The sequence below is a fragment of the Bufo gargarizans genome, chromosome 4, assembly GCF_014858855.1.
Source record: "Bufo gargarizans isolate SCDJY-AF-19 chromosome 4, ASM1485885v1, whole genome shotgun sequence".
Lineage (NCBI taxonomy): Eukaryota > Metazoa > Chordata > Amphibia > Anura > Bufonidae > Bufo > Bufo gargarizans.
The window spans coordinates 100,846,505-100,874,282 of NC_058083.1; positions in this window are offsets into that span (position 1 = coordinate 100,846,505).

Sequence of the window (27,778 nt, forward strand, 5' to 3'; positions counted from 1 at the left end):
CGGTGAGAACCCCATGGACGCCTGGGGCACTTCTCACACCGCAAATAACACATAGGGCAGCAAGAGGTCCCAGTCCTTTCCATCTTTTGCCACCGCTCTCTTGAGCATGGACTTTAGGGTATTATTAAAGCGTTCCACCAGCCCGTCAGTTTGGGGGTGATAGACGGAAGTACGCAAGTGCTTAATATTTCATATTTTGCAGAGCTCCCTCATCACTTTGGACATGAAAGGGGTCCCTTGGTCCATCAATATCTCCTTTGGGATCCCCACCCGGGAGAACATCCCCATCAGCTCCTTGACTATCAGCTTGGCTGACGTGTGGCGCAGGGGTATCGCCTCAGGGTAGCGAGTAATGTAGTCTACTATGACCAGGATATGTTGGTGGCCTCTGGCTGACTTGTTAATGGGGCCTACCAGGTCCATTGCGACCCTTTCGAAAGGTACTTCAATAATGGGCATGGGCACCAGGGGACTACGATAATGAGGCTGGGGGCTGGTCCTCTGACACTCTAGACAGGACTGGCAAAACCTCCTGACTTCCTCATATATCCCCGGCCAATAGAAACGCTGCAGTATGCATTCGTGAGTTTTCTGAACCCCCAGATGTCCTCCTAACACATGAGTATGCCCTAGGTCTAATACCATGCGGCGGTATGGCTGGGGTACCACCAACTGTTCTATTACCTCTTGCCGGACTTTGTCGACTCGGTACAGTAGGTCCTGGTTACAGGCCAGGTGGGGAAATTCCGAGTCAGCTCCCGGGTGCTGAGCCACTCCATTAATGACAGTCACCCCTTCTATGGCCTGTGACAATGTAGGATCCTGGAGCTGGGCGGTCCCGAATGTGTCTCGGGATACTTCTAGTTCTGGAACAGATGATGCTGCCACCGGCTCACCAGCCAACCCTTCTAGGGACAAGCTATCAGGGTGACACTCTTCCTCCTTATTGGTGACCCCTACAGCTTGTAGCCCCTCTTCAGGATCAACGGGCACCGGCTCTGCACCCGTCCCTCCCAGAGAGACCAAAACAGGGGACAATCCATACCTAGGATGGCAGCGTAAGGGATTTGTCGCCCCACCCCAACCACCTGCTGTATTTCCCTCCCGAGGGTAGACAAGGTCACACAGGTTGTAGGATATTCTCGCTGGTCCCCATGAATGCACACAATCCTGATGGTTTGCTTGCCTGGGCCGCGAATGGCCACCAGGGACTAGTGCACGAGGGTCACTAAGCTCCCCGAGTCCAGCAATGCCTTAACTGAGTGTCCATTAATAGAGATGGCACACAATGGAGGTGTATCAGTGGATAGCAGCGAAGCAGCAACATACACCGGCTGGCCGAAAAAGAAGGACCAGCGTGCGAACCCGCAGTCCATGGGCTCTGCCGCCCTCGGGCAGTTGGCAGCAATGTGTCCCAGGCCCTGACAGTGCCAACATCTAATCCCCGGGCCCCTCGTCTCCCCAGGTTTGGCCTCCCAGGAGTGGAAATCACCCCCCCCCCCCTTAAGCGGTTGAGCCCCCTTCTCAGGTCCCCTTTGTGGCCGGGAGAGTGAACGCGGCTTTTGCAGGAAGGCGGACTCTTGGACCAAGTCCTGGGTTGCCATGTATCTCTCGACTAGGCCAACAACTTGATCCAGGGTGCCTGGATCACCTTGTCCCACCCAGCGCTGTATTGCTCTTGGGAGGGTACGCTCCAAACGATCCATCACCACCCGTTCCACCATCTGCAAGGGGCTCAATGTCTCAGGCTGCAGCCATTTTTTTACGAGGTGTAACAGGTCATAGGCCTGGGACCAAGCAACACAATTTTCGGCCTCACTGCCGTTTGCCCTCTGAAGCCACCAATTGTGGGGGTTTGCTCTGGTAGGCAGATGGTAGCGGTGGCAGTATAGAGGCTCAGGAGACAGGCTTTGTGTCTAAACCGTGCTCTTTTATTCACTCCAGTGCATCACATCAAAACTGTGCAATTCACACAACAGCAATGTCCATAAACCCCACCTCCCACAAAGGATCCCCAAACGCTGCAGGCGTCTTGGTGCCTTTTCACACAGTCTATCACATCCGTGATCAGTACTACACCTTGTCGTGGGGCGGGTTTGTCCAAGTTCGTGCAAGTTAGACAGGCCACGTGTCAGCCTGGACAAGGGATTGGCTCCGGCCACAGGATCCCTTCTTTTGGTCCTTCGCTGAGCCTGCAGCAATTGGGAAGTCCTTGTTAGACGAGCAGCCTACAGAGCTCAGCCCGACCATGCGATCAGCCTCCCATACAGCTTCCTGCAGTGAGACAGGAGACCACACTTCATCAGACCCACAGTCAGTGAGCATCAAACCTATATTCACAGCCCTGGGTGTAGCAGGCAGACCACACCCAGCGAGCCTAGTGAAGGATTAACTCCTTCCCTACCCAACTAAGGCCAGAGATAACCAACCTGCCAGGATCAGTGTAAACTGACACCAACAACCGAAACCCGTCCACCCGTGGTGGTCCGTGGGGAACAGACACCCGCCCTGCTCTTTGCCTGTTCCCAGTAAGAGCCGGCCCGGACCGCTGTGTGACAGCACTCTCTGCTGACAAAACACAAAAGACCCGGCTCTTACTCCACCGGGGCCACGACCTCGGTGGCACGTATCTTCCATCCACTACCACTCCAGACACTCTCTTACATTTGATATGTTTTGTTTTTTGAGATATGCACTTGCACTTTGATATGACCCAGATATCTTCAATATTTATGTGTGATATATACTTTTACATACCAGCACACTTAGTATATATTCTAGCCATGTGTGGTTTCCTTCTTGCCCTCCATCTTTTGGTATATCATGTTATATCCCCTCAGGTGTAGTCCAATTTTTATCTGATGTATTGCATTATATCTGCAATTTTTATGAGAATTATTGAATAAAGTATATTTATATTTCATTACTAAACCCGTTTAGTCTCAGTTTATCATTCGTTTGTGTATAATCTACCGATGTAGTAGAGTTAACACTCATGCTTTCTGAGATTTCTGATATGTGCTATCTAAACTAAGTAAAACACCTTTAATTGCTTTTCAATGGCTTTTGTTTCAAGATAACACAATGATTTAAGAAATTAGAGTTAATAGTTTGAGTGCTAACCCTGCTACATCTGTACCTCCACCCACATACTTACTTGTTCTTTTATGTACGCTGAATGCATAATTTTTGGGACCTGTAGTACACTGGCCTGCTGGAAAATTGATATCCAATGACCGTTTAATCTACCTCCAGCCACATACTTACTTATTCTTTTATGTACACTGAATGCATAATTTTTGGGGCCTGTAGTACACTGGCCTGCTGAAAAATTTATATCCAATGACTGTGTAATCTACCTCCACGCACATACTTACTTGTTCTTTTATGTACGCTGAATGCATAATTTTTGGGACCTGTAGTACACTGTAAATTAAGTATGGATGGGCACTCATATAAGGAGGTATAGGACACACTTTAATATTAAAATAATTGATAATAAAAAATACAATTCATACATAAAAATATTCTGTTGAATACTCCACAGTCCTGGCTTTAAACTGAAGCTAGCAGTCCAAACAGCCAAATTGTGTAACTAATGGCTACTCCTGGTTGTAGGAAAAACCAAAGGCTGTTCGGACGGCAGGTTCCTGCCAAGTCAGGCAAAATGATTATATAAAATACATATAAAAGATGCTTAACATATTTAGCTAAACAAAATAAAAGTTCATTCAGTATGGTCCTATATGGGGGGAAGCAAAAATAAATGCTTAATTGACACTGAGTAACTTCTCAATAGGTTTTCAACCTGCGTCCTGAGATGTTATTTGACGTATGTAGCAATCTCTATAGGAAAGATGGGCTTCCTTCTTTAACTGTTGCTATATTTGTATCAAAGTTCTGTCTTTAAATGTAGATGGTGTTTTTCCTCTTATCGCTTGAATATGGTAGTTTAACAAGCTTGACCCACTGTGTGGGCTTACCTTCACCTGCGTGCCTCTGTTCGTTTGGTGGGTTTGCGGTCCACAGTATATGCCGGCGTCCCGGCTCTGAAGTTCACCGTGTCCCACGTGTCTCTCAGCTGGCTTGCAGGGTTTGAGTCAGTAGGAGGATCACCCGACGCAGGTTAGTGACGTCTCAGGGTTTCTGTCCTTATGGAATAAGACCGTTCTTTTTTCTTTGTTCTTTGTAGTGCACTCTTTATTCGTAGGTCATCTGTAATTCAGGGTATTCCGCCAGACGCGTTTCGAGGAGACGCTGTCCTCTTCCTCAGTGGCATACCCCAAATCTTACAACGGTCTCTATTTATAATGACTTTCGGTCTATTTCAAAACCCGATCTGGATTCTAATTGTGTCCCAAAGGAAACCCCGGTCTGGATCTATTATCTTGTTCCATATCTTATTTGCGTTTTTATTGCGGTTCTTTTCATCAAGTTGCTTTCTTAGTCTTTCTTATATATTTAAATAGTAGGCTATTAAGCATCATCTCAGCATAATTTCTCATACATTTTTTCATAAATTTTTTCCTTCCTATTTGCCCATATACAGGTTTTTCTTTTCTTCACATAAAATTGTCAGCATTTGCTAAAAATCATTATTTAAACAAATAAAAATAAATAAATATATGCGAATTTTACAGCCTTGATATTTCCTCTTTGTTAGCAAATACAGATACATTTATAAGAAAAAACGCATATGCGATTTTATTGCGTTTTTTTGCGTTTTTTTGCGTTTTTTTGCGTTTTTTTTTTTTTGGGAGACTGCCCATATTTCAGTGCCTATGTTAATCTTGGGATTCCCAGATTGTTCAAATTCATAAGGAGCCAATTCAAATATTTCATACCTTAATTTTCTTAGATGTCTTTCATTCTCTCTCTTAAATATGGATATAGAAGGGGAAGGGTGGCCTATGTGGGGTGGAGGGGGAGTTGCAGTGCTGGAAAACAGCCAAACTTGCAACTCTCCATCAACACCCACACAGAACACCCATATCTATAGAAAGCCGAATATTTCTAATTCGGCATTTAAGCCTCTTGGTAACATGCTACCGAATTCATAAATTTTTTTTTTTTCTCGATTCTGCCCGTGATAGTCTTTCAATTTGGTTGCCTCCCCGCCAATGTTTCTCAACCTTCTCCAGTGCCGTAAAGGAGAGACCCCTAGGGTCTTGGTTGTGTGCATCCTTGAAGTGTCTGGACAGCGAATGTTTGTCATAGCCTTTACTGATATTATTCAGGTGTTCTGCTATCCTGACCTTCAAGGTGCGTTTGGTTCTCCCTATGTATTGTTTTTGACAAGGGCACTGGACTAGGTATATAACATTACTAGAATTACAGGTGAGAAAATGTTTAATTGTCATTGAGTGGGAGTTCTGTGTGGAGACAACTGATGTAGTTTTTCTCGGGAATTTAGTTTTTTTACATCCCAGGCACTTTCCACATCGGAAAAAGCCTTTAAGTTGCAACCAGTTGGTAACCATACTTTTTTTACGTCTATCTTTCACTGAAGGGGCTACTTGAATCCCTAAATTTGGGGCCCTTGAGTAAATTATTTTCGGTGTTAAAGGCAAAAGCATCCCTATTGTTTTGTCATTATATAAATGGTGCCAATGTGCCTTTATGATATGTTCAACCTGTCTTGCCTGAATATTGTATGGCAGAATAATCCGAAAGCTTAAATCTTCCTCCTGTTTTGTTTTTTGGGTTGGCTGAAAAAAGGTGTTCCTATCCAAATTTTTTACTCTCTCAAGGGCATCATTTATAATGGATTCTGGGTATTCCTTTTCTTTGAATTGGTCCCTCATGACACTTGCTTCCTCTACAAACGTATCATCTTCCGTACAATTCCGTTTCAGCCTTCGGAATTGGCCGAAAGGGACATTTGTAAGCCATCTTGGTAGGTGGCAACTTGTAAAGGGAATATACCCATTTTTTGCTGTAGGCTTGTGGAATGTATTGCATCTATATTTATTTTCTTTACATGTGATCGCAATATCCAAAAACTCTATTTTTTCACTTCCAAAATTGGAGGTGAATTTTAGATTATTATCATTAACATTAATCTTTTTGATAAAGTTTTCAAGGTCTTCTCTTGTTCCACCCCAAATAAAAATAATATCATCTATATACCTCCGCCATAGGACCAGGTCTGCCCCCAGTTTGGGATCAATATTCTTGGTCTCCCAATGCGACAAAAATAAATTGGCATAACTGGGGGCAAACCTGGTACCCATGGCGGTGCCTCTCTTCTGCAGGTAAAATTGGTCAGAAAATAAAAAATAATTGTGATGTAGGATATAATCCACTCCTTCCAGTACATAATCAATCTGTTTCTCATTCCACAATTTATTTTTGGATAGTTGTTCCCTTAGGGCTGATATGCCCTGATCATGATTTATTATGGTATAGAGGGACTGGATGTCCAGGGTACCCATAATCCAATGGTCCAGGACATGCAGTTCCTCCAAAATACCAATAATTTCGGTTGTATCCCGTATGTAGGATCTAATTTTTCTTACTTCAGGTTGAAGCAGAGTATCTATGTATTTTGACAGATTTACAGTTAAGGATCCAATTCCCGAAATAATAGGGCGACCTGGTGGGTCCACAATATTTTTGTGGACTTTTGGCAAACAATAGAATATGGGCAGTCTTCCTTGTGTATTCATGATGAAATCAAATTCTTGTTGTGTTAATATATTTTCTTCTAATCCTTTTTTGCAATAAAGGGAAAGGGACCATCTAAAATCCTCCATTGGATCTCCTTTTAATGGCATGTAGGTGGTTAAATCCATATTTAAGAGAGAGAATGAAAGACATCTAAGAAAATTAAGGTATGAAATATTTGAATTGGCTCCTTATGAATTTGAACAATCTGGGAATCCCAAGATTAACATAGGCACTGAAATATGGGCAGTCTCCCAAAAAAAAACGCAAAAAAACGCAAAAAAACGCAAAAAAACGCAATAAAATCGCATATGCGTTTTTTCTTATAAATGTATCTGTATTTGCTAACAAAGAGGAAATATCAAGGCTGTAAAATTCGCATATATTTATTTATTTTTATTTGTTTAAATAATGATTTTTAGCAAATGCTGACAATTTTATGTGAAGAAAAGAAAAACCTGTATATGGGCAAATAGGAAGGAAAAAATTTATGAAAAAATGTATGAGAAATTATGCTGAGATGATGCTTAATAGCCTACTATTTAAATATATAAGAAAGACTAAGAAAGCAACTTGATGAAAAGAACCGCAATAAAAACGCAAATAAGATATGGAACAAGATAATAGATCCAGACCGGGGTTTCCTTTGGGACACAATTAGAATCCAGATCGGGTTTTGAAATAGACCGAAAGTCATTATAAATAGAGACCGTTGTAAGATTTGGGGTATGCCACTGAGGAAGAGGACAGCGTCTCCTCGAAACGCGTCTGGCGGAATACCCTGAATTACAGATGACCTACGAATAAAGAGTGCACTACAAAGAACAAAGAAAAAAGAACGGTCTTATTCCGTAAGGACAGAAACCCTGAGACGTCACTAACCTGCGTCGGGTGATCCTCCTACTGACTCAAACCCTGCAAGCCAGCTGAGAGACACGTGGGACACGGTGAACTTCAGAGCCGGGACGCCGGCATATACTGTGGACCGCAAACCCACCAAACGAACAGAGGCACGCAGGTGAAGGTAAGCCCACACAGTGGGTCAAGCTTGTTAAACTACCATATTCAAGCGATAAGAGGAAAAACACCATCTACATTTAAAGACAGAACTTTGATACAAATATAGCAACAGTTAAAGAAGGAAGCCCATCTTTCCTATAGAGATTGCTACATACGTCAAATAACATCTCAGGACGCAGGTTGAAAACCTATTGAGAAGTTACTCAGTGTCAATTAAGCATTTATTTTTGCTTCCCCCCATATAGGACCATACTGAATGAACTTTTATTTTGTTTAGCTAAATATGTTAAGCATCTTTTATATGTATTTTATATAATCATTTTGCCTGACTTGGCAGGAACCTGCCGTCCGAACAGCCTTTGGTTTTTCCTACAACCAGGAGTAGCCATTAGTTACACAATTTGGCTGTTTGGACTGCTAGCTTCAGTTTAAAGCCAGGACTGTGGAGTATTCAACAGAATATTTTTATGTATGAATTGTATTTTTTATTATCAATTATTTTAATATTAAAGTGTGTCCTATACCTCCTTATATGAGTGCCCATCCATACTTAATTTACAATTTAACTACTTTTTTGAGGGGTGATCTCAAATTTTGTTTGGTGCACCTACCCTGAGGGCTACAGAGGTGAGCGGATCTCTCAAACCGTATTTAATCTGTAGTACACTGGCCTGCTAAAAAATTGACATCCAATGACCGTGTAATCTACCTCCAGCCACATACCAACTTATTCTTTTATGTACACTGAATGCATAATTTTTGGTGCCTGTAGTACACTGGCCTGCTGAAAAATTTATATCCAATGACTGTGTAATCTACCTCCAGCCACATACTTACTTGTTCTTTTCTGTACGGTGAATGAATGAATTTCAACTATTCTCATTAGGGTTTTTTTCAAGAGGGGGGATTTCGTTAGCCATATTTTTAATCCAATTTTATATTTTTAGTTCTTTTAAACATATGTATTTGACCTGCATTTTTACTGGCCTGCAGTAAAATTGATATCCATTGACCGTGTAATATACCTCCGGCCACATAATCACTTGATCTTTTCTGTCCAGTGAATGCCTAATGTTTGGGGCCTGTAGTCCAGTGGCCTACAGTAAAATGTTTATTAATTGACATCATAATGTAACTTGAGCCACATAATCAGAATTTCTTTTATGTCAGGTGAATGCCTAATTTTTAAGGCCCGTACTCCCATGGCCTAAAATAGAAAATTTCTAGGCTCCAACGGGGCACATTTCTGAGAATTTCCCTTTAAGACGCATAAAAATGTCCCCTGATTAAGATACATATTATTTGTTGGAATTTTTGTAATTGATCCCCCTCTAGTTTTGTCACTGTTCATGTTGTGGGACTATTTGTACACTTCTACTAAGTATTTGGTGGCTGCAAATATGAGCTAAATGTTTTTCAGTTTTGCCTGCCATTAAAATGAATGGGGCCCGCCGCGAACTTGCGGTTCGCGAACATTTGATCGGTTTCGCAAACCGTCCCGGCCGATGTTCGTCCATCACTAAAGATGATGTGAATCTGATAAACCAGCTTTAATCTTTAAAGATTAAAGACACCCTTATAATATCCTACAGATTAATTTTCATAAACCTACTACTAGTACCATCATGAGCTCAGCATGACTGATATTACTGAGACTCAGATGATTTAGTCCTGGTACCATCAAATATCATACCAAGGTCGTATGAAGGTCTCCTGCTTTGTGGAGCAAGCAGAATTGAAAACGCAATATCCCTTTAGCGTTTTTTGATTACATATCTCATAAGGCTAAGGTATTATTTTCTCCCTTCAGCAAGCGCAGATATTTCACAAACATTAAATGTTGTTTCAGAGCAGTATGATGCTGATCTGGCACCTCTGCCCCCTTGGCAATCAGCAGGAGTTTGCTCAGACTCCTGTGATTCACCATCTCCAGCTGTAGATGTGCAGAGAAATAGCACATCTGCAGGGATTAAAAGTATTTTGAAGCTAAGTACCAGATAAGAAGTCTGTTTTGATTTAAGGTCACCTGTGTATCTCAAAGATAATTCCCAATGACATGATAGGACCTTACACCGAGGGCCTGTTAGAACTTTCAGACCTTGAAAATTAAGCTTTTGATGCATTCACTTCACCACCTGGTCCATAGATCAATACATCTGTTTTCATCACATATTGAAGTGCTGACTTCAAACAGAATCAATTAACTGACCAAGCTTCACTGTTGTATGATTTTAAATCATACAGTCACAAATATTTGTTTCCATATTGCAATTTCCTTAAAAGATTAACATGGACTTACAGTAAAAGGGTTTTCTGAGATTCTGATATTGAAGACCTATCCACAGGATAGATGATCAATGTCAGGTTGGTGGGGGGGTCAGACGCCCACTACCCCCAACAATCAGCTGTTTGCAGCTTACCAAGCACAGCGCCGTTCATCAGATATCAGCTGTGTTTGCCATTGCAGTGTAGGCCGTGTACCGGGGTGGGCTCCCCAGGATACAGTGAAGTCAAGAACGAGAAAAGTAACTCTGACACCTGCTTTTTTAAAACAGACTTTTTACTGTAACGGGTTATCAAACACAACCCCAAATGCAGTGAACATAACTTTAGATTACCTACACTCAGCCCGGAGGCTAAGATCCCTGTGTCGCACAGCATGGCGCTCTCTGATGGCAGCCGGAAAACACTTGGGCAATTTACCTACTGTGAGCAGAGCTACCACTGCCTCGCCATAGCTGATTTTACCCGAAAGAAAATGTGAATAACTGTTTTGGTGCGTAGGACAGGTTAGCCTGCGGTGCAATACAAGAGCTTACAATCTTCCAACATTACATCACTCCTGGGCAAACACATTAAACTGGCTGAAGTTCCTGGGATGTATGATAACAACACTTTCGGCCTGACACAAAATAGAGGCCCTAACTAGCAAACTACAGGCCGTAACTCAGTCTCTAGGCGCCAAAACTTCTATGAGGTGCGTGCACGAATTTACTGACCCGGGTCTGTACTGTATCCGCTGGTGGCTCAGGACCGAATAACAAGTCACTGCCACAACATGCGATCCTGCAGGGTTTGTAACTTTGCTCCTCCGTTCTCATCAGCTTCCTGAAATCGATGCTCTTTCCTCAGAACAGAATCTGGTTCTGGAACAAACGGTGAGGTCACTCAACTGCAGCTCCGATCGCTGAAGAACACTCCAGCACTGGATGCAGACAGATACTCTTTATCTGGACGGACTCTGGGACTTGGACTGCGATCAGCCTTCTTCAGCTGCAATTCCGGCCACTCCAGGACTCCCTGATGCCTGGATGCGACCGGATTCTGTTCTCCAGCCCCTCTGCCTCTCTCCTAAAATGTATGTTGCTCTGCTTCCTGCTTCTTCTCCAGACAGAGAGAGTCTCCACTTACAATTGAATATTCAAATACTTGCACAATGTTAGCTGTGTTAAGAAACATGACATCGAGTGGCCAAAACACAGAATGACAGTGCTAATGAATCAGTATTCATATACACAGTATTCAGACAACTGTTTCTCCATCTCATAGCAGCTAACCCCATTCACTTGAATCGGACTGAGCTTTGTCTAGGCCACGTGACCAATGAACGTGATGTCAATGGTCAAGGAAGAGGCTGTGTGCTCCCCAGAGTGCCATGCCCTATGCACACAACTGATTAGCAGGGGTCTCAAGTGTCAGATCCCAGCCTATCTTATAGTGATGACCTATCCCGAGGATAGGTCTTTAATATTAGAATCTTGGAACGCTCCTTTAAAGGGCCACTATAATTATATCACAGATGTGATTTAATGCAGCAAGCCCCTGAGGTGCTGGTGCTAAAGAAGGGAGAGGTAGTGGCCCTGATGATGTGTCATGGTGTACCCCCTCAGGCCATTGCTCGCTGGAGATTCGTGCAGCTCAAAGGTGGTTTTAACCCCTTAAAGGGGTTATCCAAGTTTTTTTTTTTGTTCTTTCTATGTTCCTAACTAAGCAAATGTAACAGCTTTCCAATTCACTCACTTTATCCCTGGTGGCTGGTTTCTCATATTTCACTGAGGGTCACATGACCTCTGATGTCAGCTTCTCTCCCTGCTCTGATAAAGGTTGTTTACAAGCCTGTAAATGAGACGTCACTGTGCTGGCCAAGCCCCCCCCCCCTTCACTGCCGTCTACTCTCTGCTAGGATTCTTAACCCCTTCAGCTGCACAGCTCTGCAGGCAGTGAGGAGACAATGCTGGGCACAGGATCTGACATACTAGAGAGCGCATTGCACAAGAAGGTAGGGGGAATATCCTGTGTGTATTAGCAGTGTCATTATACAGGTGGGACATGTAGTCCTACACATACAACATGCTGCAGAGTCTCCCAGCAGGCAGACCTGTCACTCAGGGCAGCTCTTGTATTTACTCCCTTAGCAGTGTAGGGGGAGGGGCAGAGAGTGTTTTTATTGCATGTAAACAAAGGGCCAGAAAAGAATCAGGGAAATGAGGAAAATAAAATATTTTTTTGCATAAAACTTGCTTAGCTCAGTTATATATCAGATTTTCAGTGCTATAATATTTTTATTCAGAACTCAGACAACCCCTTCAAAGACTCGGCCCTATTTCACCTTACGGACTTGGCCATTTTTTGCAAATCTGACCAGTGTCACTTTAAGTACTGATAACTTTAAAACGCTTTGACTTATATAGGCCATTCTGTGATTGTGTTTTCGTCACATATTGTACTTCATGACACTGGTAAAATGAAGTAAAAAAAAAATATTTTTATTTATAAAAATATACCAAATTTACCAATTTTTTAAAAAAATTTCAAATTTCCAAGTTTCAATTTCTCTACTTCTATAATACATAGTAATACCTCCAAAAATAGTTATTAATTTACATTCACCATATGTCTACTTCATGTTTGGATCATTTTGGGAATGATATTTTATATTTTGTGGGGATGTTACAAGGCTTAGAAGTTTAGAAGCAAATCTTGAAATTTTTCAGAAATTTTCAAAACCCCAATTTTTAGGGACCAGTTCAGGTCTGAAGTCACTTTGCAAGGCTTACATAATAGAAACCACCCAAAAATGACCCCATTCTATAAACTTCACCCCTAAAAGGTATTCAAAACTGATTTTACAAACTTTGTTAACCCTTTAGGTGTTCCACAAGAATTAATGCAAAATAGAGATACAATTTCAAAATTTCACTTTTTTGGCAGATTTTCCATTTTAATCATTTTTTTCCAGTTACAAAGCAAGGGTTAACAGACCAGCCAAACTCAATATTTATGGCCCTAATTCTGTAGTTTACAGAAACACCCCATATGTGGTCGTAAACTACTGTATGGGCACACGGCAGGGCGCAGAAGGAAAGGAATGCCATATTATTTTTGGAAGACAGATTTTGCTGGACTGTTTTTTTTTGACACCATGTCCCATTTGAAGCCCCCCTGATGCACCCCTAGAGTAGAAACTCCATAAAAGTGACCACATCTAAGAAACTACACCCCTCAAGGCATTCAAAACTGATTTTACAAACGTCGTTAACCCTTTAGGTGTTCCACAAGAATTAATGGAAAATAGATATACAATTTTAAAATTTCACTTTTTTGGCAGATTTTCCATTTTAATAATTTTTTTCCAGTTACAAAGCAAGGGTTAACAGCCAAACCAAACTCCAAATTTATAGCCCTGATTCTGTAGTTTACAAAAACACCCCATATGTGGTCGTAAACTACTGTACGGGCATACGACAGGGCGCAGAAGGAAAGGAATGCCATACGGTTTTTGGAAGGCAGATTTTGCTGAACAGTTTTTTTGACACCATGTCCTATTTGAAGCCCCCCTGATGAAACCCTAGAGTAGAAACTCCATAAAAGTGACCCATCTACACCCCTCAAGGTATTCAAAACAGATTTTACAAACGTCATTAACCCTTTAGGTGTTATGCAAATGGAGATGAAATTTCAGAATTACAATTTTGGGGCAAATTTTCCATTTTAATCCATTTTTCCCAGTAACAAAGCAAGGGTTAACAGCCAAACCAAACTCCAAATTTATGGCCCTGATTCTGTAGTTTACAGAAACACCCATTATGTGGTTGTAAACAGCTGTACAGGCCCACGGCAGGGCGCAGAAGGAAAGGAATGCCATATGTTTTTTGGAAGGCAGATTTTGCTGGACTGGTTTTTTTGACACCATGTCCAATTTGAAGCCCCCCTGATGCACCCCTAGAGTAGAAACTCTATAAAAGTGGCCCCATTTTAGAAACTACGGAATAGGGTGGCAGTATTGTTGGTACTAGTTTAGGGTACATATGATTTTTGGTTGTTCTATATTACACTTTTTGTGATGCAAGATAACAAGATTTTTTTTGTTATTTACAACATTCATCTGACAGGTTAGATCATGTGAAATTTTTATAGACCAGGTTTTCATGGATGCGGCGATACCTAATGTGTATATTTTTTTTATTTATGTAAGTTTTACAAAATGATTTCTTTTTTTAAGCAAAAAAAATCATGTTTTAGTGTTTCCATATTCTGAGAGCCATAATATTTTCAGTTTTTGGGCGATTACCTTGGGTAGGGTATGATTTTTGTGGGATGAGATGACGGTTAGATTGGTACTATTTTGGTTGGCAAACGCCTTTTTGATCACTTGCTGTTGTACTTTTTGTGATGTAAGGTGACAAAAATATTGTTTATTTTTTATTTTTTACGGTGTTCATCTGAGGGGTTAAATAAAAATTAACCAATATCAATTGGAGAGAGGTCCCATAGCAGAGAATCTGGCTTCACGTCAGCCACCACTGTAACAGTCCATTGTCAGATATTTAGGCCCGGGCACCCAGGCAGAGGAGAGAGGTCCCGTAACAGAGAATCTGGCTTCATGTCAGCAGAGAATCAGTCTGCATGTCATAGCAGAGAATCAGGCTTCACGTCAGCCACCACTGTAACAGTCCATTGTCATATATTTAGGCCCAGGCACCCAGGCAGAGGAGAGAGGTCCCGTAACAGAGAATCTGGCTTCATGTCAGCAGAGAATCAGTCTGCATGTCATAGCAGAGAATCAGGCTTCACGTCACCCACCACTGTAACAGTCCATTGTCATATATTTAGGCCCAGGCACCCAGGCAGAGGAGAGAGGTCCCGTAACAGAGAATCTGGCTTCATGTCAGCAGAGAATCAGTCTGCATGTCATAGCAGAGAATCAGGCTTCACATCACCCAACATTGGAACAGTCCATTGGCATATATTTAGGCCAGGGCACCCAGGCAGAGGAGCGAGGTCCCGTAACAGAGAATCTGGCTTCATGTCAGCAGAGAATCAGTCTGCATGTCATAGAAGAGAATCAGGCTTCACGTCAGCCACCACTGCAACAGTCCATTGTCATATATTTAGGCCCCGGCACCCAGACAGAGGAGAGGTTCATTCAACTTTGGGTAGCCTCGCAATATAATGGTAAAATGAAAATAGCAATAGGATTGAATGAGGAAGTGCCCTGGAGTACAATAATATATGGTTAAGGGGAGGTAGTTAATGTGTAATCTGCACAAGGGATGGACAGGTCCTGTGGGATCCATGCCTGGTTCATTTTTATGAACGTCAGCTTGTCCACATTGGCTGTAGACAGGCGGATGCGTTTGTCTGTAATGACGCCCCCTGCCGTGCTAAATACACGTTCAGACAAAATGCTGGCCGCCGGGCAGGCCAGCACCTCCAAGGCATAAAAGGCTAGCTCTGGCCACGTGGACAATTTGGAGACCCAGAAGTTGAATGGGGCCGAACCATCAGTCAGTACGTGGAGGGGTGTGCACACGTACTGTTCCACCATGTTAGTGAAATGTTGCCTCCTGCTAACACGTTGCGTATCAGGTGGTGGTGCAGTTAGCTGTGGCGTGTTGACAAAACTTTTCCACATCTCTGCCATGCTAACCCTGCCCTCAGAGGAGCTGGCCGTGACACAGCTGCCTTGGCGACCTCTTGCTCCTCCTCTGCCTTGGCCTTGGGCTTCCACTTGTTCCCCTGTGACATTTGGGAATGCTCTCAGTAGCGCGTCTACCAACGTGTGCTTGTACTCGCGCATCTTCACGCTCCAGTGCAGGAAGTAAGGTGGGCACATTGTCTTTGTAGCGTGGATCCAGCAGGGTGGCAACCCAGTAGTCCGCACACGTTAAAATGTGGGCAACTCTGCTGTCGTTGTGCAGGCACTGCAGCATGTAGTCGCTCATGTGTGCCAGGCTGCCCAGGGGTAAGGACAAGCTGTCCTCTGTGGGAGGCGTATCGTCATCGTCCTGTGTTTCCCCCCAGCCACGCACCAGTGATGGGCCCGAGCTGCGTTGGGTGCCACCCCGCTGTGACCATGCTTCATCCTCATCCTCCTCCACCTCCTCCTCATCCTCGTCCTCCAGTAGTGGGCCCTGGCTGGCCACATTTGTACCTGGCCTCTGCTGTTGCAAAAAACCTCCCTCTGAGTCACTTCGAAGAGACTGGCCTGAAAGTGCTAAAAATGACCCCTCTTCCTCCTCCTCCTCCTCCTCCTGGGCCACCTCCTCTTCCATCATCGCCCTAAGTGTTTTCTCAAGGAGACATAGAAGTGGTATTGTAACGCTGATAACGGCGTCATCGCCACTGGCCATGTTGGTGGAGTACTCGAAACAGCGCAACAGGGCACACAGGTCTCGCATGGAGGCCCAGTCATTGGTGGTGAAGTGGTGCTGTTCCGCAGTGCGACTGACCCGTGCGTGCTGCAGCTGAAACTCCACTATGGCCTGCTGCTGCTCGCACAGTCTGTCCAGCATGTGCAAGGTGGAGTTCCACCTGGTGGGCACGTCGCATATGAGGCGGTGAGCGGGAAGGCCGAAGTTACGCTGTAGCGCAGACAGGCGAGCAGCTGCAGGATGTGAACGCTGGAAGCGCGAACAGACGGCCCGCACTTTATGCAGCAGCTCTGACATGTCAAGGTAGTTGTGAATGAACTTCTGCACCACCAAATTCAGCACATGCTCCAAGCAAGGGATGTGCGTCAAACCGGCCAGTCCCAGAGCTGCAACGAGATTTTGCCCATTATCGCACACCACCAGGCCGGGCTTGAGGCTCACCGGCAGCAACCACTCGTCGGTCTGTTGTTCTATACCCCGCCACAACTCCTGTGCGGTGTGGGGCCTGTCCCCCAAACATATGAGTCTCAGAATGGCCTGCTGACGTTTACCCCGGGCTGTGCTGAAGTTGGTGGTGAAGGTGTGTGGCTGACTGGATGAGCAGGTGGAAGAAGAGGAGGAAGAAGCTGAGTAGGAGGAGGTGGCAACAGGAGGCAAAGAATGTTGCCCTGCGATCCTTGGCGGCGGAAGGACGTGCGCCAAACAGCTCTCCGTCTGGGGCCCAGCTGCCACTACATTTACCCAGAGTGCAGTTAGGGAGATATAGTGTCCCTGGCCGTGCTTACTGGTCCACGTATCTGTGGTTAGGTGGACCTTGCCACAGATGGCGTTGCGCAGTGCACACTTGATTTTATCGGATACTTGGTTGTGCAGGGAAGGCACGGCTCTCTTGGAGAAGTAGTGCCGGCTAGGAACAACATACTGTGGGACAGCAAGCGACATGAGCTGTTTGAAGCTGTCTGTGTCCACCAGCCTAAATGACAGCATTTCATAGGCCAGTAGTTTAGAAATGCTGGCATTCAGGGCCAGGGATCGAGGGTGGCTAGGTGGGAATTTACGCTTTCTCTCAAATGTTTGTGAAATGGAGAGCTGCACGCTGCCGTGTGACATGGTTGAGATGCTTGGTGATGGAGGTGGTGGTGTTGGTGGTACATCCCCTGTTTGCTGGGCGGCAGGTGCCAACGTTCCTCCAGAGGCGGAGGAAGAGGCCGAGCCGGCAGCAGCAGAAGAGGCCGAGGCGGCAGCAGCAGAAGAGGTAGCAGGGGGAGCCTGAGTGACTTCCTTGGTTTTAAGGTGTTTACTCCACTGCAGTTCATGCTTTGCATGCAGGTGCCTGGTCATGCAGGTTGTGCTAAGGTTCAGAACGTTAATGCCTCGCTTCAGGCTCTGATGGCACAGCGTGCAAACCACTCGGGTCTTGTCGTCAGCACATTGTTTGAAGAAGTGCCATGCCAGGGAACTCCTTGAAGCTGCCTTTGGGGTGCTCGGTCCCAGATGGCGGCGGTCAGTAGCAGGCGGAGTCTCTTGGCGGCGGGTGTTCTGCTTTTGCCCACTGCTCCCTCTTTTGCTACGCTGTTGGCTCGGTCTCACCACTGCCTCTTCCTCCGAACTGTGAAAGTCAGTGGCACGACCTTCATTCCATGTGGGGTCTAGGACCTCATCGTCCCCTGCATCGTCTTCCACCTAGTCTTGATCCCTAACCTCCTGTTCAGTCTGCACACTGCAGAAAGACGCACCAGTTGGCACCTGTGTTTCGTCATCATCAGAGACATGCTGAGGTGGTATTCCCATGTCCTCATCATCAGGAAACATAAGTGGTTGTGCGTCAGTGCATTCTATGTCTTCCACCGCTGGGGGAGGGCTGGGTGGATGCCCTTGGGAAACCCTGCCAGCGGAGTCTTCAAACAGCATAAGAGACTGCTGCATAACTTGAGGCTCAGACAGTTTCCCTGGTATGCATGGGGGTGATGTGACAGACTGATGGGCTTGGTATTCAGGCGCCATCTGTGCGCTTTCTGCAGAAGACTGGGTGGGAGATAATGTGAACGTGCTGGATCCACTGTCGGCCATCCAATTGACTAATGCCTGTACCTGCTCAGGCCTTACCATCCTTAGAACGGCATTGGGCCCAACCAAATATCGCTGTAAATTATGGCGGCTACTGGGACCTGAGGTAGTTGGTACACTAGGACGTGTGGCTGTGGCAGAACGGCCACGTCCTCTCCCAGCACCAGAGGGTCCACTAACACCACCACGACCATGTCCGCTTCCGCGTCCCTTACTAGATGTTTTCCTCATTGTTACCATTCACCACAATAAGAAAAATATTATTTGGCCCAATGTATTGAATTCAAATTCAGGCCTTTTTTTACAGACACCTAACACTATCTGGCTATCTATTTAGGTACCGTATTACACTAATACAGGCACAGCAGTAACGACAGATTTAGCTGAATATAAATTTGAGGCCTATTATTTAGGCGCTGGGTGACAGGTATAGGTTTACTGACAGAATTAGACTTGGAAATGCACAGTAGCGTGTGTGTGAAGTTATTCAGAATGACCCTATGTGCACCTTGAATCTTATATACCCTTTTAGGGATAGATTTAAAATAGCTCTGATACAGCAGAAACCACTAAATTAGGAAATTGCTAAATTGGGAATTGTATTTCAACCCAGAACTAAAACTGTGCTTTGACGGACACTAAATACCTTGACCAGCCACAGCAGTAACGATAGATTTAGCTGGATATAAATTTGAGGCCTAGTATTTAGGCGCTGGGTGACAGGTATAGGTTTACTGACAGAATTAGACTTGGAAATGCACAGTAGCGTGTGTGTGAAGTTATTCAGAATGACCCTATGTGCACCTTGAATCTTATATATCCTTTTAGGGATAGATTTAAAATAGCTCTGATACAGCAAAAAACACTAAATTAGGAAATTGCTAAATTGGGAATTGTATTTCAACCCAGAACAAAAACTATGCTTTGACGGACACTAAATAACTTGACCAGCCACAGCAGTAATGACAGATTTAGCTGAATATAAATTTGAGGCCTAGTATTTAGGCGCTGGGTGACAGGTATACGTTTACTGACAGAATTAGACTGGGATATGGCCAAAAAATAACCACACTATTGATGGTTAAATGCACTTGGTGTGACAGCTTGATCAACCACACTATTGAGGGTTAAATGCACTTGGTGACAGGCTCAGCTTGCCCCTGATGTAGTATATGGCCAAAAAATAACCAGACTATTGATGGTTAAATGCACTTGGTGTGACAGCTTGACCCTGATGTAGGATTTAGCCAAAAAACAACCACACCATTGAGGGTTAAATGCACTTGGTGACAGCTTGACCCTGATGTAGTATATGGCCAAAAAATAACCAGACTATTGATGGTTAAATGCACTTGGTGCGACAGCTTGACCCTGATGTAGGATTTAGCCAAAAAACAACCACACCATTGAGGGTTAAATGCACTTGGTGACAGCTTGACCCTGATGTAGTATATGGCCAAAAAATAAACAGACTATTGATGGTTAAATGCACTTGGTGTGACAGCTTGACCCTGATGTAGGATTTAGCCAAAAAACAACCACACCATTGAGGGTTAAATGCACTTGGTGACAGCTTGCCCCTGATGTAGTATATGGCCAAAAAATAACCACACTATTGCTGGCTAAATGCATTTGGTGTGACAGCTTGACCCTGATGTAGGATTTAGCCAAAAAACAACCACACCATTGAGGGTTAAATGCACTTGGTGACAGCTTGCCCCTGATGTAGTATATGGCCAAAAAATAACCAGACTATTGATGGTTAAATGCACTTGGTTTGACAGCTTGACGCTGATATAGGATTTAGCCAAAAAACAACCACACCATTGAGGGTTAAATGCACTTGGTGACAGCTTGCCCCTGATGTAGTATATGGCCAAAAAATAACCAGACTATTGATGGTTAAATGCACTTGGTGTGACAGCTTGACCCTGATGTAGGATTTTGCCAAAAAACAACCACACCATTGATTGTTAAATGCACTTGGTGACAGCTTGCCCCTGATGTAGTATATGGCCAAAAAATAACCAGACTATTGATGGATAAATGCACTTGGTGTGACAGCTTGACACTGATGTAGGATTTAGCCAAAAAACAACCACACTATTGAGGGTTAAATGCACTTGGTGGCAGCTTGTGCTGGCGCACCACAAGACACAAAATGGCCGCCGATCACCCCAGAAAAAAGTGACTGAAAAACGCTCTGGGCAGCCTAAAAACAGTGAGCAATTCAATAGCAGCAGTTCAATCATCCACAGCTGCAGATCGATCTCTGAATGACGTCTTTTGGAGGAGTTAATCACTGCCTAATCTCGCCCTAACGTCGCAGCTGCAACCTCTCCCTATGCTGATCAGAGCAGAGTGACGGGCGGCGCTATGTGACTCCAGCTTAAATAGAGGCTGGGTCACATGCTGCACTGGCCAATCACAGCCATGCCAATAGTAGGCATGGCTGTGACGGCCTCTTGGGGCAAGTAGTATGACGCTTGTTGATTGGCTGCTTTGCAGGCTTTCAAAAAGCGCCAAGAAAGCGACGAACACCGAACCCGAACCCGGACTTTTACAAAAATGTCCGGGTTCGGGTCCGTGTCACGGACACCCCAAAATTCGATACGAACCCGAACTATACAGGGTTCGCTCATCCCTTCTAATGAGTAATATTGTGTTTATTACTCATACAGCTTCCGGCCTGTGAGATCCAGGGGGCTGGATCTCACAGGCTCATCACTGGAAGGCAGCGCAATGCCTTCCTTAGACATCGCGCTGCCTTCCTTAGACATCGCTCTGCCTTCCATGCCATCGGGTCCCCCCCACAGACGCATGGGGACCCAATGGCACCGCCCACCTCCGCCGCAGGTAAAAGCCGCAAACTGCAGGTCTGAATTGACGCTACAGGGGGGGTCATATGACCCCGGCGTTGTGACAGGATGCCCGCTGAATGATTTCAGCGGGTATCCTGTTCCTATTAACCCCCGCCGCTATGCAATCTACTTTTAAACTTAGGACGTACTGGTATGTCCTGAGTCCTTAAGGACTCGGCAAACATGGCGTACTGGTACGTCCTAAGTCCCTAAGGGATTAAAGACTCAGTCCAGAAGTAAAAGAATAAACATTTCTCCTTACTTAGTGCAAAAGATAACTTGTAGTACATCCAGCAGTAATTTGTGCAAAGTGTATGAGGTATGGTTGCTGCCAAAGTGGCAAATAAACGCTGCAGCCTTTCAGGTATCAGTATCATTTTCTTGCAGTGTCTTTGAAGCAGTGGTCTCACAGAAGAACTGCATGAAATCTCGATACCTAAGACCCTTGGAGCAGGAGCAATTGAATGTGCTTCCTCACTCCTCACTATCTAGACTACCAAGAGGGGAGGAATGGTATAGTTAGTCCCATTCCTAATGCCAACTGTAACGGACCGTTTCAGCAGACAACGGTTAAAATCCGTTTAGGCGATATGCCCCTTTCTGAGAGACAGGCACAGCTACTGCAGAACACCAAACTCCCGAACTGGATACAAAATAGCACTCCAAACTGGAACCTCGCGAATAGCTGCAAGCAGACGAACAGGAAAAGCATACAATCAGCTTACACTCCTGGCAATCAGTCTCTAACAGCATACAGGGAATCCCCCCAATAACGAGACAAGGCTCCGTGATGAGGGTCAAGCAGTGGTCTGACTGTACTTCAGGTACAGCCTCTTTTATTCATAAAAAACAAACATAGTACTGCCCACAGGGTTTTGAAATCCAACCAATCAATATCTTACAACACACACAATGCAAGTACAGCAACCAATCGTTCACGCCCCCTAGAGGACCAGAAGGGAGACTGCGACACAGAACAGATACAACACATCCCCACAATGCATCCTGGTTTCCTCCTCTCTGTCCCGGAGACAACCAAGGGCAATCCAATTATCTCTCAGGACAAAGGGAGATCGCCAATACACATGTGGAGACAACAGGACAGACATCACCATTTAAACACACAATGGGACAATGGCACAATGGGATAATAGAAACACACCCAGCATATTCCTCCCAAGCTGACAAGTTACACTTATTATAAATTGTTACAACTTTGTGAGGTTACATTGTCCATACATATAACTTACATCAATTTAAACAGTATAACTTGGGGACAAACCTATCCAAAATTCCATGGAATAGGTTCAGGGGTTTAAAAGTTAGTATGGGCCATAATCCTGAGGCAAGAGGCGTTTAAACAGGCCTCTCCAAAACCCAGTGGCGAGGTTGGTTTCGCCACACCAACCATACCTTATCTGCTAGTGAAAGTGTATACAAGAACATGGTAAACACAAAACATATTAACTGTGCAGTTGCTGGGTGTGGGGTGGCCCCAACGCCACGCTGGGTTGCCTGGACACCGCTGAGGTGTTACCACATGTTGCTGCTCTAGTAAGGCATGGTGCACCCCAATTAGAAACAAGTCCAGAGAAAATTCAGGTGCAAGACGATACATGGCTGTTATGTTTCAGAGGACCTGGGCAGACCTCCGGAACGTCTTGCAAACAGGACACAGGCAGATTATAGACCAGGAAACCAACTGAATACTTTATTACACATGTAATAAAGGAACATGCCAGTAGTGCAGGACAAGCAGGTTAAGCAATAGTGGTAGCATAACCACTGAACCAAGTGCACTGGTAGACTAGAGGCAAACCCCAGAGGACAATGATCCAGTGAGCCCCGTTCTTCACAGAGCCCCTGGTGTTGGGGATAAACTTGGCCGAGAGCTCACTGGTTGCACCTCCAAGGATGGTCCCGGTACACTTGGCTGCTACCTGCAGAGAACCACGCCGGTGAAAGCACTAGTGGTAAACACAGACAAAGGACCAGAACCCAAAATAACCACACAGGACACAGTACAGACAAGACAAACTGGAACCAGTATATCAGCAGATGCCTGGACCCCATGTGGAAGTATGGCGGTCACAGACAGAGCTGCACACAGACTAGATGTCCTCCCTCGGGAGAACCCAGGAGCCCTCTTACGAAGGCAGGACATACACAGGACAGGAACAAAAGTAGTGGAGCACTGCCAGGCTATACATAGAACAGACAGAATCAGAAGCAGTGGAGCACTGCCAGGCTATACATGGAACAGACAGGATCAAGACACAGAACAGGTACATAAGATCAGGCAAGGCATGGACAAGTATACAACAACAATGCTTTACCAGGTGACACCACACAGAAGGGAAGATGGCAAAAAAAAAAACTGGGTGAGCAGCAAAGGGCTACACCTAGCAAGACACAAGACAGACTGACACAAACCCCACAGCTCACAGATAGAAATAGCTGCAATAACCAGGGCACCTGATAAGCCACACCCAGGAACAGACCAGGGAATGTTAACCCCACCAGAACCAGGAGTAACCAGAAACAAAAAACATACAATCACAAGTGTCAGTTCATACCAGTCACAGAATGCTACAGTCAGCACATCCCAAACAACAACCGGCATACACAGGATAAACTGTAACCATTAAGAGGTTACAGGCAGGCAGCCTCCACAACAAAGAGTGACAGCACCGCACTGTGATACAAACACTAATGCATCCATACTCAGACCTTGTTCACACACAAGGCCGAGCCAGCAAGCATTGCAGAACCAGCATACATGGGAATATCACAGCCAGTACATAAATTGCATGCAGCAGCCTGCATGGCACCGGTGACAGGAGCCACAGAGATATGGACATGGGGAGACATAGACACAGGCAACAGTTCACACACAACACTGCAGCCAGCACACAATCCCAAGCAACTAGCATACATAGGAGTCAGCCTGCAGCCAGTACACAAGAGAGCATGCAGCCAGCCAACATGGACACAACCGCACTGTGACATCTATATTTAAAAGCCTAAATAGTCCTTATGTACACTTGCAGCCTAACAACTGGATTTTATGTGTTTTGTAGAGTTACAAAGTTACATAGTTGTCAAGGTTGGAAAAAGAGAAAAGTCTATCAAGTCCAACCTGTAATCCTGCTATACTGATCCAGTGGAAGGCACAAAAAAACATGAGGGAAAAAAAATCCTTCCTCCAGATGTGGCAAACAGAAAGGGTGTGAATATGAAATCTATACATTTTATAAGCCTGAATGTTATTGGGAAATAAACCTTTTTGAAGCCATCTACTGCATTTGCTGTGACCAGCTCCTGTGCCAGGCTATTCCAGAGATTCACAGCCCTTACTGTAAAGAATGCATGTTGCCTCTTGTGACTGAATCTTTTTTTCTCCAGGCATAGGGTGTGGCCCATAGTTTTTTGAGGGGATTTAACTTCTCTTGATATTTTTTGTATGGTCCATTTATGTATTTGATTGGGTTAATCATGTCCACCCTTAGATGTCTTTTTTTAAGGCTTAACAAATTCAGTAATTTTAATCTTTGCTCATAGCTAAGATCTTCCAGGCGCTTTATGAGTTTAGTCGCTCTCCTTTGCACTTTTTATCACTCCAGGGCATCCTTTTTATGAACTGGTGCCCAGATCTGAACCACATATTCCAGGTGATGGCATACCAAATCTTCACGTTTAATAGTTTTTTTTATTAATTTTTGAAAAGAAAAGGACATACATTGTTGTTATTAAACAAAGGACAGAAAACATAAATGGCTACATAGAAGCCACATTAATAGCCGATATATGCATACCACATTAAAATATGTAACAACAAAAATGACTAACAATACATCATAGACAAAACATAAATCATAGAAAAAAAAAAAAACAACAACAAAGGATAAACCGAACAAACAGACACACAGTGCAGTTGTCGGAATACATTGTACAGGCATAGTTTTTATCAGATATGGTCTCATATACAAGACCTTAGCTATACAGATCAGTTATGTTTAAATATATCAAGCAGGGGATGGTGCAGCGAGCGGTGAAGCTCTCCATATGCTCCATTCCCTCTCGAACCTCGCGGCCGCGTCGCCAGCTCCCGCCAACACACGTTCATATATATAAGTAGAATTTAGCCTTCGGATAACCTCCATTAGGCAGGGGGTGTTCTGTGATTTCCAGTTTTTAACTATGGCCAATTTGGTTGAGAGAAAGAGGTGTCCCAACACCACCCTCCCCTCGCAAGGTATCTCGGCCAAGTCAATCCATAGAAGGGCCAGTGAGGGGGATGGCGGAAGCTGAGAACCCAGTAGATCCGAGGCAAGAGAGAATGTAGCCCTCCAGATATCTTGCAGCCTCGGACAAGACCACAAAATGTGATACAAAGTACCTCTATTGCCACATCCCCGCCAACATAAGCACGAAAGGTCTGGAAATATATGGCTCAGGCAATCTGGTGTATAGTACCACCTTAGTATGGTCTTCATCAAGGATTCATAATGCAAAGCACATCTAATGTTTTTTTTTATGCAAGAAAAGGCTGCCCGCCACTGTTCATCTGTGAACACCAACCCCAAATCCCTTTCCCATGTAAGTAGCGGGGTCGTTTTAACAAAAAATCCCTTATCCCTCATCATCATATATAAAGGCCGCAGTCGTGTGCACTGTGGCGGAGCTAATGACCACAAACTAAACACCTCCCGATTGCACACCAGATTGAACGGACAGTTAGCTGTAAAAAAATGTCTAATACACAAATATTTATAAAAATCTGTGTGTGGAATCAGGAACTGTTCATGGAGGTGTTCAAAGGAGCAGAGGGTGTCCGAAATAAATAATTTGGAGAGAAGATCCAGTCCAGCCCGCGCCCAAGACAACACTGAAATATTCGGAATAAGGAAGTTAAGAACAGTTACTGGGGCGCTGGGCGGAAAGGGTCCAGACTCCAAAGTACACAGTCCATTGAATCGGACCCAACTTTTCAGAGCCATGTGTACTAACGTCGGAAGGGGTGGCCAATTAAATGTCGGGTGGAGGGCTGCGACCAAAAGAGTTTTTAAGTTGTTACCGGGTGATAGTATTGTTTCTATATGTACCCACTGTTTCGCATAATTACCTACCCACCATTCCCTCAACTGTGATACTTGTGAGGCCAAAAAATACTCATGGATATTCGGAAGGCCCAATCCCCCCCGAAGTTTAGGTCTCTGCATTATTGAAGTTGCCACTCTCGGTTTATGTCTTTTCCAGATTAAGGCATTAATCAATTTGGAGCACTTTTGAAAGAAGCTATTTTGGGGGATAATAGGCAATGTCTTAAATATATACAGGAGTTTTGGGAGTATAAACATCTGGAATGATGCGATACGACCTACCCAGGACACCTCATATTTAGTTAGATTGTCGAGCCCCTTCTCCAAAATTTTTAGTAATGGGAGAAAATTTGCTACGTATAACTTCTTAAATGATGCTGTAAGCTTTATCCCCAAATAATCAATTTGATTGTTTTGCCAATCTAGGTCGAGAGTGCCCTTCAACTTCTTTATCTGTACAGACGGAATATTTATTGGGAGGGCCTGAGATTTAAAAGCATTCAGTTTATAGGACGAAACGTCTCCAAATTGGGTTATGATATCGATGGCAGTTATTAAAGAGGTTTGGGGATTTGACAACGTTAGAATGATGTCGTCCGCATATAAACTGATTTTATATTCCGTGCCCCCTATATCAACTCCCTTCACATCAGGACATTGGCGCAAAGCTTGGGCCAGGGGTTCTATAATCAAGACAAATATCAGGGGAGACAGGGGGCATCCCTGGCGGGTACCATTACTAATATTAAAGGGGTCAGAGAGTGCCCCATTGACCCACACTCTAGCACTTGGTTGAGTATAAAGTGCCTTGATAGCCGCCAGGACTGCCCCCGTAAATCCCATTTTCTCCAGCACCGAGAAGGCAAACCGCCAATTAATGCGGTCGAACGCCTTCTCGGCGTCTAGGGTAACCAGAAGCGTTGGAATTTTTCCTCTCTGGACGTAGTCCACAATATTTAATGTCCGCCTGGTATTGTCCTGCAGCTGCCTACCTTTTACGAATCCAACCTGGTCCGTATGGACCAGAGTAGTAATACAAGGAGCCAGACGACTTGCCAACACTTTTGCGTATATTTTTGCATCTGTGTTTAACAGTGATATCGGACGATAATCCCTTACGTCATCCGAAAGAAGGTCAGTTTTGGGAATGGTGACTATCCTTGCCTCCAGCATCTCTTTTGGAGGATGACCGTTACTCACCATTTCCCCAAAAATCTGACATAGATACGGAGAAAGTTCTTTTTGAAATAACTTATAATATGTGTTTGAAAAGCCGTCTGGCCCTGGTGCTTTATTATTCGGTAGTGTTGTAATAATATCTAAGATTTCTTGCTCTGACATTGGGGCGTTTAATTTCCCCAACTGGGCCTCAGTAAGATTAGGGAGGTCAATTGAGTCCAGAAACTGA